Here is a 13385-nt window from a genome sequence, read left to right as displayed (position 1 = left end):
TTTTATTTTGGCTGTCCAGAAATGAGGCATTTTACTGAAAATAATATACTTTTTCAAAATAAAAAAAGGATTTTATAAAAATAAAATGACATAGTAGACCTTATTAATGTCATATAAAATGTATACCTTATAAATCTTGGTTTAAAATGTTATGAATGTGTTATGTAGACACCTTTCCAGTAAAGTCTTACCAAATTTTCCATATTTACTTCCAAAGAGTGTCAAACCGAAACAAAAGGCCACAGAGACATGCCAACTGTCTGGACATACGACTGTGATGCTCCATGTGCACTCTACTGACCTATCCATGCTCCGCCCACAACTGTGTCTTGCATAGCTGTTGCGAGGTTGGACAAACTTGAAAGAACGTTGGCAAAATTCCCACTCGGTCAAAATGAGAAATTGAGCAGACTCTGTTTAATCACTACATAATGCAGAGCTTGATTTAAAATGATACCCAACTGGACGGTGCTGCTGTTGCTAATTGTTGGTAAAGGAGGCGTGTTGAGAGGGATATTGAAGTAAACAAGAAGGAAAGTACATCTGATCTATTCTGAAACAACGAACCTGCCACAAGTGAACAATACGGAAATTTAGACCTGAAGCTTTGCTCACCGGCAGAGGTGCAAATTTGCTCTGACAGTTGAGGGGAACCAACAAAGAGAGGATATAACGTACATACAGTACTAAGACCTAGTAATGACACTAAACCACTTATTTCCTGACGCTGATACTGAGACCTATAGCATAACATCTTCTGTTGACACAAATAAAAGGTAGTGAAGTTAGTTGTTAGGCTACCTGCTTCGCTATGTGCTGCTGCACACTGACAGAGACTGTTTTTGGCACAGCTCAGTGTGCATGGCGTCTTCACCTTTGCAGTCGCCCTCAGTTTACGCAGTGGCTCTCAGTTTACGTAGTCGACCTCGGTTCACGCAGTCGTCCTCAGTTTACGCAGTCGCACCTGTGCACACCGATATGATATGATTTAGAAATTTGGTCAATCTGTTTGCACTGTGGAAAACAAAAAACGGGCAGAAAGTTATCTTCTTATAGGCATTTGGAAAAGAAGTGGCTACGAGGTGGTAACTTTGTCCATTTACTGATGGTTCTGCTGCTTCAGTGTGTTTTCTTGTCCGGTGGTCGCAGGTAGCGTTGTCCTTCCTCAGCTTTATCCATCATTTTGTGAAAATGCTTTGTTCTTTTTCCTTCACCATCTGCTCATATAGGTACAACACTACAAGTAAATTGCTGCCCTCTTTAGGTTAAGCTGTTTAGTTTGGACATCACTTTGAAAATATAAAAGAAAAATCGACAATAAAAAAACGATCAATAATGTAAGCTATGTACTTTTTTGACGACCATCCCGCTAAACCACAAAAAATCTTTCATGTAATTTCAAAACGTAGGAGAGACACAGCTGATCCGTCATGTTGGTTGTTGCCATGCCAACAGCTGAGACAGCAGTGATTGATGGAGTGAGTTGATGTTGCATACACCATAACACCAGCATGGTTTCTTTCCTGGTGGTCAAAGTCAGAACTGTTCTTTTTTCATATAGGTTCAGCATTACTGTCATTACTGCCCTCCTCAGGTTAAGTGGTTAACTCACTTTAGCTTGGGAGTCACTTTGAAAATGTAAACGAAAAACCAACATCGGAAATATTTGTTGCCGATTGTTTATTGTTGGTAATTGAATTGCATTACAGCTTCTCTTCAGATTTAATAGGTTTTTGCCCAATGTTCTGTAAAGCCTAGCAACAGTTGCGACGAAAGGTCACATGTGGGCGGAGCAAGGAGGAGTCAGCTGGTTTCTGAATATACTCTAGAAATGACCAAGACATGGTTGCCATACATTCTGTAGGCTTATACAGGTCCTTTATACTTTTTACTTCTTAATCGAGGGAGTAATCAAGCAAAGACGACCAGCAATACTTGTTTCACGCGTATGGTTTACGTTATAAGTTATCATTCATTACTACAGTACAATGCAAGTAAAAGAGTCTGTGTATGTACTTATAGTGTGCTGTTTACCGAGCGGTCAGATGGTGTGAATGTGTACACAAAGCCGAGAAGACGAACTGTTGTAACCTAGATAAAATAATACACAATATCAAGGCATAGTGAAAACCAACAGTCCGAGTATGTTTGGAGATGTATGTATGAAGCACTGGTTAATATGCATAATAATATATTCTGTTTACTCAACCTTTATTTGCACAGCAAGCATGTACAGAAGAATTTATTATTGTGTAATTTGACTAACTGACACCAACACCACATGTGATTATGCATTCGCTGTCGGTGGACGCGTGGCCGACCCGTCACGACGAGTTTAGCCAGTAGCAGCTTTGCTTAACGAAGTTGATGCTGACACAGATGTGTGCACAGACACCTGAATTTCTTCCAAATGCTGAACGTAGTTTAATAATTATTAACCATTTTCTTTGTTAATGATTGAGACGTTTAAAGAGTAAAGAAAACAGAAAGAAATGTTGTTTTTTAATTTTTTAAATCCTTTATATGCTAAAAAAAAATCATCATGTCTGAGTAAAACTATCTCAGTTTTATGGGCATTTCACTTTCAGCGGAAGTCAACAGGGTTCTACGTTTGTTACTGTCAGTGCCGTATGAAGAGTCCATAAATCAACACTATCAGTGAGCTTTGAGAGATGAGCTTGTATTTCATTTCCTGTTTTTTTTTCCCCTGCCCTGTGCCCTGTATCCTGATTGTTGGACCTCTCATGTGTCTGGACTACATTTCAATAAACTCCCTGAATAACTAACGCTCCACTTGACTGATGTTGTTATTGTTTTTGACTGATGTTTGTTGTTGTTAGTGTGTGGTGAGATGTTATGGAGGAGTTATTTCGGAGATGATTCTTGTTCATTGGTGTTTCATTTATGCCTGATCTGTTTGTGCACTCGGTGAAGCAATTTTACACATAAAAGGTAAAAAAAAAATACACATTTTTACACACAAAAGGTTAAAAACAACACATTTTTATGCATAAAAGGTAAAAGAAAAACATTTTTATGCACAAAAGGTAAGAAAATACACATTTTTATGCACAAAAGGTAAAAAAATACAATTTTTTACATATAAAAGGTAAGTAAATACACATTTTTACACACAAAAGGTTAAAAACAACACATTTTTATGCATAAAAGGTAAAAGAAAAACATTTTTATGCACAAAAGGTAACAAAATACACACTTTTACACATAGAAGGTAAAAAAAAAATTTAATGCATGAAAGGTTAAAAAATACACATTTTACACAAAATGTAAAAAAAAACACGTTTTTATAAACAAAAGGGAAAAAACACATTTTACACAATGTAAAAAAAAATACACGTTTTTATAAACAAAAGGTGAAAAAATACACATTTTACACATAAAAGGTGCTGCACTGCTACTGCTATTACTGCTACTACTACCTTTCCTGCTGCTATTATTGATATTATTACTGCTATTGCTACCACAGCTACTGCAATTACTACTGTTACTACAGCTGCTGCTGCTTTTACTGCTACTGCTACATCTATTAGTGCTACAGCTATTACTACCATTCCTACTACTGTTACTACTATGGCTATTACTACTCTTACTGCTGTTACTATTACTACTCTTACTGCTACAACTATTGCTACTATCACTACAGCTGCTGCAGCTATAACTGCTACTACTGATGCAGTTACTACTGCTGCTTCTCCTGCTGTTATTACCGCTGCTGCTGCATTTACTGCTATTATCACTATTACTACTGCTTCTACTACTATTGTTACTACCACCGCTGTCACTACTAACACTGCTGCTGCTGTTAGTGGTGCTATTGCCTTACTACTACTGCTGATACTGCGATTGCAATTATAAGTCTTACTGCTGTCACTATTACTACTATTACTGCTACTACTGCTGTAATTACTACTGCTACTGCTATTATCACTACTACTACTGCTGCTTCTATTGTTACTACCACCGTGGTTACTACTAATACTGCTACTGCCACTACTGTTACTGGTGCTATTGCTATTATTACTGCTGCTATTGTTATTACTATTATTATTATTATTATTATTATTATTATTACTGGTACTGCCAGTACAACTGCTACGATTACTACTACTACTGCTGCAACTACTGTTACTACTACTACTACTACTACTGTTACTTTTGGTACTACTACAGCTGCTATCACTGCTATTACTATTGCTACTACTATTTCTATTTCTACTACTGTTACTGCTACTGTTACTGTAATCGCCATACTACTAATGCTATTACAACTATTACAGCTGCTACTACCACTGTTGTTACTACCACTATTGGTCCTACTACTATTGTTACTACTACTGCTTTTACTACTACTGTTACTGCTGCTACTACCACTATTACTGCTGCTGGCACTACTGCTTTTACTTATTATTGCTATTACTACCTCTGATTTTACTTTAATCAAATGTGTTCATCGGTTTCACATTAATGTGTGTTTATGTGATGTTTTTCATTCATGTGAAGCCACTGTACACATTGTTTCAGTGTACTACAGCTATTATTATTATTATTATTATTATTATTATCATTATTACTATTATTATTGTTGAGTTTTTCTTGTTCTGTTTTAGAATTCTGTATTACTTATTGTTTTAAAAATCAGTTTCATACTTTCATACCCATATATACACTGTTATAATATTAATAATACTCTTTTTTGGTTATGCGATCTTTTGTTGTATAGAGTGACGTGTTCAGAGTGTATTTGCTGATTGTATGTGTTTTCCTGTGTCTGTAGTCATTCTAGCTCTGCTGAGTGCGGTCAGGGTCGATGTGTTGTCTTGTATTAGTGTGTGTGTGAGCCAAAGTCAGTGCAACAGCAGCTCTTAAGGAACGTCAGCACTCCTTACACTCAGGGAACCACATACACATGTATACATATTGAAGGGGCAGCAGCGTTGATCTCTGCCTGCAGTGGACACACCTCTGCCACGGATCTGTCCTTCATATGGACCGATTAAACTGCACAGTATACTCACCATGCTCCAGTCCACTCCACAGGCTGAGAGATGCTGTGATGAGGTGCACACCGCTAACAGAACTTCTGTAGCATAATCTGTCAGTCATGGTACAGTGAGCATGTTTTGTTTGTATATTGTTGTGCACATTTATTGTTTATTAAATGCAAGGTTCAGTGAAAAAGTCTGCTGTTGCTAACAATGAATTAAAGTCAATAGCCACCAAATAGCATTGTGCACAAGGCCACGCTAATTGGTGGCTGCTGGCTTCCATTCATTGTTGGCATTATTAGTAGAGCTACCGCTTTAATTGTTAGTGCATTATTGACCTTTGCAGAACTGTTATCTTTGAAAACTGAAATATGCAAATGAGCTTTTATAAATTAAACGCTATCATTATGTGTCTCATTGTAAGTATTCTGAACTGTCGCAGTTCCAGGTCCATTTTGGGTGTTTTGATGAACCAGAGGTTTCCAAAATATCTAACAGTGGTATATATTTTTGATCAAAATGATGTGATCTTGTGATCTGGCCATTCACAGAATTCCCGATTGTAGCTCTCTTGTTCAAATAAAGCTTTAAAATGGCTTTTAAAGCGATACCTTCAGCAGACTACACTGGACAGTTCTGCCGTCATTCGTCTACTGTCAACATGAAAGCCCACTGTGTCCCGAACTAAAACTTTTGGAGATTTTTTTTTCACAAAAACGATTTGGGCTATTTGGGTGAGTATTGAGTTCTAGTGTTTGTTAGCATCGTTAGCCTCACAGCTCCAGTTCTAAACTAAAGAAAAGCAAAATTCGGACTCCAAACATGTCTAGGCTGATCGACTACATCTGCGCTAAGTGGAATATTGAGTAAATCAGACTTTTTGTCTCAGAAATCACTGGTGATTCACAGAATTCCCGATTGTAGCTCTCTTGTTCAAATAAAGCTTTAAAATGGCTTTTAAAGCGATACCTTCAGCAGACTGCACTGGACAGTTCTGCCGTCATTCGTCTACTGTCAACATGTGAAAGCACACTGTGTCCCAAACTACCAATGAACTTTTGGAGATGTATTTTTCATAAAAACGATTTGGGCTATTTGGGTGACTATTGGCTTCTAGTGTTTGTTAGCAACGTTAGCCTCATAGCTCCAGTCCTAAACCAAGAAGCAAAATTTGGACTCCAAACATGTCTTGGCTGATCGGCTACACCTGAGCTAAGTGGAATATTGAGTAAATCTGTTTTTCTGCTGAACCATTACTCTAATGGGGAACATTGGACGTTAAAGATTGATCTGACCTGAAGTAGAGTCGCTCTTCTCTGAAGGATCTTTGACTGAAATGAGTTTGATCTTTGTGTTTGAGGTGAGGGTGAGAGGTGAAAGGTGTCTCAGCGGGCTGTGGTGTGTGAGGTCAAACACTGTGAATGGAAGAATGTGTGTGTGTGAGTGAGTGTGTGTGTGTGTGTGTGTGTGTGTGTGTGTGTGTGTGTGTGTGTGTGTGTGTGTGTGTGCGCGCTACATTACGGGAGTGCGTTCATTATTAATGTGCTGTGTGTAAGTCGTTTTGCTCTCTGACTCCGGCTCCACCGAGGGCCGTAATTACCGTCATTACTGACTACAGGAGTTAAAGGTAACCTGTCAATCATCCTGTGTGTGTGAGAGGTTTGCCGTTGTGTGCGCTGCCATCAGAAGTAGACTTTGAGCTGAATATTTATCAGGACTTTTTTTTTTTAACAAATGAAGCTTTTTCTTTCAGCTGCAGACCGTTAGGCCTCAGAGAAGCTTCCTTTAAAGCGATAGTTCAACATAAATTCAAATCTAATCCAAAACCAAGGCAAGATATAGGCTTATTCACACCAATCAGAGGTTTGTTTTCATGGTTTCAGTTCAATTTAATGGTGGCAGAGCAGTTTTTCTTGCTTATGGCAGAACAGAAACTGTTTATAGCTGTTTTTCTTGCGTATCTTGGTCTATTGTAGTTTACTCCTGATCTTTTTGTAGAATGGGGCGTTCCCAGTTTGTACACCCTTGCTGCTGATTGAGGAGTCCACTTTTCTCTGCCTATACGTCTTTTTCCTGACTTCTCAGAGTTAAAAAAAATCCCCAGAACCATCAGATTTGGTGTGATGGTTCTACTGCTGTTGAACTCTGTGAATAGGCCTTTAAAGTGCTTAAAGAAGGCTGCTACTACTGCTTTTAGCCATGTACTGTCCATTTATATACATAACAGTATGTCATACAGTGTCAGAAACCACAGGTGAGAGATCTCGCTTCAGGCCGAGAACTGATATTATTGAAGCAAATCTTTAAATCAGTGTCGATTTTGTGTAGATTGTTTCTTTTTTTTGAGCCACGCGATTTCTTTCACCTTTATTTAACCGTTCCCTCTGCATGATCATCCTAATCTATAGCTAGTTCACTTAGTTATAGACTATACATGGTCAGGAAATAAAGGTACTGGTTTGTTTTTCATTCATTAAGGTGCAAACAGTGCTAATTTTGTAGGTTCAGTAACTTTTTCCAAGAGAAAAAATACATAATTTTGCCTTTTCATAACCTTTAATGTCCTTTCATAACCAGTTTCATATGCAGTATGAGCTGATATAATTTTAAAATGTAACAAAAAAGTAAAAAGGCTCGAGTCAAAACAGGGCATGTGGAGTCAGTGCAGCTTAAAAATATCATTTCATTGGAATCAATGGTACAATTATGTTCCCTAACTGAAGGCACACGCTAAAAAATGATGGTTCTTCAGGTTGATCGTGAATGTGTTGTACATGGTTCTGTATAGAACCTTTTTGAAAAGGGTTCTATATTGCACCAAAAAGAGTTCTTCTATTGTTCCAAGCTTGACCTTGTAACCCTTTTTAGTGCTATGTAGAACCCTTTTCAAAAAGGTTCTCCATCAATCTGAAGAACGCTTTCACAATGCAAAGAGCTCATTAATCATGCACAGGGTTCTCTGAGTGTTCATGGTTCTATACAGAACCATTTTATTCACTAAAGAATCCTTGAAGAACAGTCGTTTTTAAGTGTGTACTGAAGATGTACCCTTTCGGGTTCCACCCCAGTGACCATACAGTACCTTTTTTTCCTGAGAGTTTTACTTTACACACTTTTTACTTTACACACTTACTTTACATACAATATTACATGCTTTTAAACTATCAAACTATAGCCATCTACACCCATAATACATGAACAGTATTTGTAAAGATTAGAAATAGAATTTTCAGTCTGGAAAAGAAGAACAATAAAGCTCTGGTACAGGAGATGTACTGTCCAGTGGACAGGTTTGTCCAGAAGAATGGTGCCAAAGCGCCAGCTTGGCTATATTTTGCTTTTCAACCAAACAACCATAGAGAACAATGGTGTTACGTGCTTTGTGTGCTGATATAATTATAAATTAAGCCATATAAGATACTCAGTTGCTGATTATATGGTAATCGCACCATCAGGGAAGAGCTATGGGTGCCTTAACAAGCACATTTGGTGCTTCTTTGAATTTGCAGCACGATTATCAAAACCAAAAAAGCAATTTTCAAATGCCAAAGATTTACTTTTGGGACGAAACTCAGAGATGTTGTCATAAATAAGGCTTTTAAGCTTACAGTATGTTTGTCTGATATTCTGTACCAAAAACAGTCTAAGAATTCAGACTGAAATCCTCAGAAACATCCAAAAAAAAATAGTCCAGCTGCTCTTTTCAGAGAGGTGGATCCTTAAGAAGGCTTTAGAGATCTGTTTGCCTTCTGACAGCCATGAGCAGTACAACATTTAGTCGTTTTTCCATGCCAGTAACTCTGCTACACACTGTCAGCAGGAACGACACTCCGTATCACTTCAAAATGAGGGGGACTAAAGACAGTCATGGTACATTTGGCCTGTTTTAGTGACTCGTTTGGTTCAGATTTACCACCATTCAGTTCTCTGGTGGTTTTGGACAGTAAATAAAATGGCTATATTTGTGTTGTGGACATTGCGACCCCTGGTTCCTATCACCACCAGTGTTAAGAAATCTAAGAGAGTACGTTTATCTATAATGAACCCCTATCATATCAAACCACTCTGAATGACTATGTTCACAGCTCAACCAATTCATAATGCAGAAATTTTGAAAAATCAGTGGAATTCCCCTTTAACAACTGTAGACCACAGCCTGAGCCTTCCCCCTGTCAGAACTGTGCTCTGCTCAGTGCTGCAGTAATTAAAAGCCTTGTGAAGACTTTGTCAGATGGGCTTTGGCGGAGGACAGTGCGCCTTCGGCTGCGTATTCGCACGCTGAGGATCAGAGACGGAGGTGCGCATCATCAGTGTCGCTTACACGCGCTGCATTACCACTGCAGGTGTCTTAGACCGCAGCTGTGTGTGTGCGCGTCCTCAGTGATCACCACTGTGTGTTTATGGCCATGCCCGAGGCCTGTGAACATAACAACGTTAGGTCTCTAGTCATATCAATGTGCCTGCTCTGTCTGAGGCACTTCTTTACGCTACACTACACCCACCTTCTGCGCCTGTCCTCTCCTTACCCTCGCCTCGCTCCCTCGGGGTCCTGCACCAGCCGGGCTGTCGGCAGTGGGGGCGCGTGTGTTTGTGCGTGGCGCTGGCTGGCTGAGACTCTCTGAGATCCACCCAGACACCTCCATTAGATCGCTTACCCGGCCTGCGGAGGAGCGCGGGAGGAAGAAGGCCGGTGTTTGTGTGGGAAAAAGCTGCCTGAGGTGAGTTGGACTCCTCAAGAACACAGTGTTAATCTCAGCTTTGGCAGCAAGCAGAGATATTCGCCTGTGGATCGCAGCTTTAGTCTCAGCCCTCACAGCTTCTTCAGGCCTGGCACGGACACAGAGTGCTGTGTGTGTGTGTGTGTGTGTGTGTGTGTGTGTGTGTGTGAAAAACAGGACTAACCTACAGAAGCATTAAAATAGTCCTAGTACTGAGTGCTAAACCTGCACACTTCAGTTTTAAGACTGGGACTGAATTTCTAGTTAGTTGATTAGTTTAAGATTTGAGTTAGAAAATTATTACATTTGTATAAAATATGTAGCACCTATTATTACATATAGATGCACACACACATTATTAACATTGATATATATGGAATGTACTTTGATACATATGGATCGAATTTTGAGATTAGCAAAAATGAACACTATAAAATGCTCTGTTCAGAAAGAGAGAGAGAGAGAGAGAGAGAGAGGGAGGGGGACTTCTGGGGTGCAGTGTGCATAGTCTATGCCGTAGCCCCCCTAAACAGACTGAATACATTCTAATTTTATGTGGTTCTTCAGTTGCAGCGTGTGTATGTGTTTACTGTGTTATTTTGTGTCCAGTTAGTTAGTTAAAGTGTGTTTGTGTTTGGTGACCATCAGAAGAAAGAGTAAGGCTAGGAGTGACCTACCTCAATTTTCATATGCTTTTCAGTGACATGCACCATGTCAAATTATGTATATATTGAAGCTCCACCCATCTGTTGCTTCACATCATATATCAGCCACTCTCAGGTCACTCTGTCCAAGGGATCACTGTGTATACATACTGGTCACTTTATCAGAAACCCCTCCCTTTAAGCTCCACCTGGAGTTAATGCCCATTCATTGATGCTTCAACAGTTTTTGCTTCAACAGGGACTTTCATTGAATATATATCAATGTTCATTATATATACGAGACATTATTGTATATAGCTCCATACATACATATGTCATTTGAACAAAACACCCACATACTGACAGGTGTGTGTGTGTGTATGTATATATATATATATATATATATATATATATATATATATAAACAAATGAGTATATCATTTCTACATTTGCATGTATTTCTATAAATATCTATCTTTAATAATGAACAATGAAGAGTTACAAGTTAGATACAAATATGATACAAGTATGATACTTATATTTTAAAAAATGAACAAAAAAATTACAGACGTGTTTTTTTTATTTCCCAGAAATCATCAGTCCTTCTCTGAAGGCCTAGAGTTACATTTTCGTTGTTTGTAAAATTTCTCCAAAATGTCACAACGTGATTTTTTTTTTTTCCCTCCCGTGTCTTTCAGCTCTAGTCCTGGAGTCACAATAGTACTGTTTCAACTCTCTCTCTCTCTCTCTCTCTCTCTCTCTCTCTCTCTCTCTCTCTCTCTCTCTCTCTGGCTCTGTGCTGTTGTACTGATCAGTGCTCTTGTGTGACTGAGCGCTGCGTGTTTGGTGCCAAATGGCTCGCGCACTCCGCTCTAATAGGCAGCTGTGCAGCTCCAGAATCACTCCTGATTTCTGATTGTGTCTCCAACTGTGCTGAAGTGCCTCCTACACACACACACACACACACACACACACACACACACCTCTGACCCCCTGATCACAGATGCATTAAATGAATTATATCTCTTAACAAGTGGCTACACACTCAGAATACTACTTTAATTTTGACCATTTTTATTGCATACATGTGGTGAGATGGACCATGTACTGGTCAGCAGGCAAGCTTCACTGGCAGAGTCATTATTTGTTAAATGGATAAAAAATATAGGTTTTAAATCTAGTCACTCTGTCACTTCTGGGTGCTTTATTTTGCTTTTTTTAATGTCTTTTTGGACAAATTATTTTTCAGAGACGATAGCTCATCTGCTGCTGTGCATTTTTTGTTGGTCATCCTCTCGTCCTTCGTCAGTGGTCACAGGACGCTGTCCACTGTTGGCTGGATATCTTTGGTTGGTGGACTATTCTCAGTCCAGCAGTGACACTGAGGTGTTTAAAAACTCCAGCAGCACTGCTGTGTCTGATCCACTCATACCAGCACAACTCACACTAACACACCACCACCACATCAGTGATACTGCAGTGCTGAGAATGATCCACCACCCAAATAGTACCTGCTCTGTGAGGGTCCATGGGGTCCTGACCACTGAAGAACAGGGTAACAAAGTATGCAGAGAAGCAGATGGACTACAGTCTGTAACTGTAGAACTACAAACTGAAACTATATGGTCAGTGAAGCTCATAAAATGGACAATGAATGTAGATACAAGGAGGTGAACTTAATGAAGTGGTCAGTTGGTGTATGTACTAATTTAGGGGTTAAACCAGCGACCCCCACTTCAAGTGGTGCTGGTTGGATGAAGCTGAAATTAGCTTCGTATTCTTATTTCTCAGTCCACCTTAAATAATGTAACAGTTACAGTCAGACGCCTGTATGAATGCTGGCATCTAAGTGGGGCACTATTTAAGGTGGAACGGAAATTCGAATAAGAAGCTAACATCAGCTTCGAGAGGTTAGAGGATCAAGTTCAGCACAGTGGTGTGAAACTGGTACCATCTGACACAACAGGCAGTGCTCTAAAGACTTATTGGTTTTTTTTAATTAATTAATTTCAAAAATCATTAATTAATTATTTAATTACATTAGCTGTTTTCATGCATGAATCATGTGAAGTTAGACAGCAGTAAGAACGGCACAAGGTGGCAGTGAGGACAAGAATAAAAAAGCTACTGAAGGAGGATGAGGACATATCCGAGCAGCTGGCTTTAGTTTGTAGCATATTGTGTCACCTTTAAGATAAAAGCTTTTTATTTTATCACTAGTTAGCCACCTTGGTTATTTCGGCAGAGCATATAAACAATAAATAAGAGTAAGAAATGAAGATGAAAATGATTGAAAATGAAGTCATTTTGCATGATGGCAGTACTGTGTGTGTGTATCAGGAGAAATGAAGGTAGTGTTTGGGGGTGGTCTGCATTATGTCTGCCAGTGAAACAAGAATTTCCTAGGAAAAACGATTAGATATTAGATGAAATATTAACTCAAGTCAAATTTATTTGTATAGCGCTTTTTACAACTGATGTTGTCACAAAGCAGCTTCACAGAAATCCATTAAGGACAAAGTTTTAACATGAAATGTAAATCCTCCAGGTGAGCAAGCCAGTGGCAACCGAGGCTCACAAGGGGGGACCCATCCTCCTCTGGTCAAACTACCTACAAAATTATTATACTACTAATATTAATAGTAGTAGTAGTAGTAATAGTTAGGAGTCCACTTCAGTGTAGAGTGGGCAGCCAGTCCAAGGCAGGTGGTGGTGACTGGGGCGTGGGCAACTGGTCTGAAGCGGGTAGCAGGAGAGCTCGACAGACAATCGTCCATCAGTGTCCGGCTGGACAGGTGGGCAGTCGTTTACTCAGAAAAAAGGTAGGGAGATGGAGTTAGTTTAGTTCTGTATGGGTGTATGTATAATAATATGTAAAACATTTCCAGAGTGTGGCTAACGACTCCGGCAGATCTGACTACAACAGCTTAACTAAAAGGAGAGAACCAAAAGGGCACACAGACACGGGAGCACCCTGAAACAATCTGGCATCCCTCCGCTCCACCGTCCACAAACCT

The 13385-nt window shown here is 39.3% G+C and overlaps 1 long non-coding RNA gene across 1 annotated transcript; it reads left to right on the top strand.

The window, feature by feature from the left end:
• Positions 1–706, top strand: LOC118815320. The gene is made up of 2 exons (XR_005007799.1): positions 1–576; positions 649–706. It is a non-coding gene; the product is annotated as an uncharacterized LOC118815320 (long non-coding RNA).
• Positions 707–13385: the final 12679 nt, after the last annotated feature.

This window comes from Colossoma macropomum, unplaced genomic scaffold (assembly GCF_904425465.1).
Source record: "Colossoma macropomum unplaced genomic scaffold, Colossoma_macropomum, whole genome shotgun sequence".
In the NCBI taxonomy this organism is placed as follows: Eukaryota; Metazoa; Chordata; class Actinopteri; order Characiformes; family Serrasalmidae; genus Colossoma; species Colossoma macropomum.
This window is presented reverse-complemented; position numbering and strand designations above follow the sequence as displayed.